Source organism: Cyprinodon variegatus, unplaced genomic scaffold, assembly GCF_000732505.1.
Source record: "Cyprinodon variegatus isolate N-32 unplaced genomic scaffold, C_variegatus-1.0 Scaffold940, whole genome shotgun sequence".
Taxonomy (NCBI): Eukaryota; Metazoa; Chordata; class Actinopteri; order Cyprinodontiformes; family Cyprinodontidae; genus Cyprinodon; species Cyprinodon variegatus.
In genome coordinates, this window is record NW_015151393.1 from 165,380 (window position 1) to 167,147 (window position 1,768).

The 1,768-nt window shown below is 31.2% G+C and overlaps 1 protein-coding gene across 1 annotated transcript in view; it reads left to right on the forward strand.

Moving 5' to 3' along the window:
* The first annotated feature begins 1,658 nt into the window (after positions 1–1,658).
* Positions 1,659–1,768, forward strand: part of alpk1 (alpha kinase 1) — a 21,274-nt gene continuing 21,164 nt past the window's right edge. Inside the window, exon 1 of the mRNA XM_015398551.1 lies at positions 1,659–1,690. The gene's annotated coding sequence lies outside the window, so the exon portion shown is untranslated. The remainder of the gene's footprint in view (positions 1,691–1,768) is intronic.

Below are 1,768 nucleotides of genomic sequence, written 5' to 3' on the forward strand. Positions count from 1 at the left end.
TGGCAAAGATGGTTCCCAAGTAAACAGAAAAAGACTAAATAAAAATGGAGCAGTACAATAACAAAAAAGAGGTCCTCAAACCTCAGATTTCAAGCCAACCTCCAAAGATTTAGCTTTAAAAATGTGAAACAATGAGCAATTGCAAGAAGTAATTTGCTGTTAGATCACATTATTTTCTTCTACTTTAGATAATGTTTGATGTGTAAATGTGAACTAGAAATAAAACATTTTTATTGACATTGATCTACACTATATGATATTTTAATCTTTCTCACTCGAGAATCCCAATCTGGACAGACAAAACAAATGTTTTGGCTAAAATGAATTTAAACAAAGAGGCTTAATCTAAATGAGAGTTGCATTTTTCACACAGCGAGGCTCTTATTTCTAAGACGAATTTATCTTAATAAAATTTATTTTTGTAATATTAATATTAAGTAAGAATTTTGTAAATTACATATCGAAGTTGGGTGACCAGAGAATTATTTAGAAAGCAACAGAATTAGGATTAAATCAATTAAACATTAGTCCAACAGTACCTTTATCAATAACACCATCCTGGATTTTACCTAAAATAATAGTAGTTATCAATACTGGAAAGGAAAAATAGAGACAAAATTTATATATGTAATTCTATAATGATGGAGGAGTATATAGAACAGTTTTATAATTATGTAAAAGTTTATACGGATGCATCAAAGAGCCAATTAGGACAAACTTGAGTAGGTGTAATAATTCCAGAGTTTAAACTGCATATAGGGAGGAAATTAAATGGGTTATCTGTTTATACAGCAGAAATTATTGCATTATTAGTTGCTGTAGAATGGATTGAGGAAGTAAGACCACTAAGAGCAGTTATATGTTCAGATTCAAGTTCTTCATTGATCTGTTTAAAAAGAAATCATTCAGAAAGCTGTCCAGATATTTTATTAGAATTTCAGCAAACATTGTAACATATTCAAATGATGGGGCTAACAGTGGTTTTTCTTTGGGTTCCTGCACATATAGGAGTGAAAGGAAATGAAATGGCTGATAAGAAAGCAAAAGAGTCGATAAACAAAAGTAAAAGTGATATAAGAATTGATATCAGCAAATCAGAGGTTAAAAGTATTATTAAAAGAAAGATTCAAGAAAAATGGCAAAAACAGTGGGAAGAAGATATAAAAGGAAGATGGCGTTCAAGGGAAAATCGGGAGGAACAGAATGCAGGAAAGGATAATAACAAATCTACGGTTGGGATATACAGGACTTAATTCAACATTACAGTTAATGGGAAAACATGAAACAGGAAGTTGCGATGTATGTGGGGAAACATGTTATGTATAACTGTATGAAATACCAAAGACAAAGAACACAGCTGATAAGGAGTCTTGAAAAGTAAAAAGAGCAATATTGTCTAATAAATATTTCAAGGAAAATCACTTACGATTTAGGCAATAGAATTATGTTTCATTATTTATTGGTAACAAGTTTAGCAAAAAGAATATAGTTTGAGCATGTTTGTCCTGATCAACACTCTTGACTGGTTGGTGGCGGTAATGCACCATATAGTTGTTTGCCAATAAATTCTACAAGAAGAAGAAGAAGGGTGACCAGAGAAAGCCTAATTTCCTACAGCTTTGAAAGCAGCATTTTATGGTACTGCCCTACCAGGAAGTTAAGAACTGACCTGAAGCTTCAGTGCGTACTGGTAAAAAAATTATCGCTAAAACATTTCATATTTAAAGTGACATAAAAATATATCAAAAATAGATTTTTCTTAAAGATA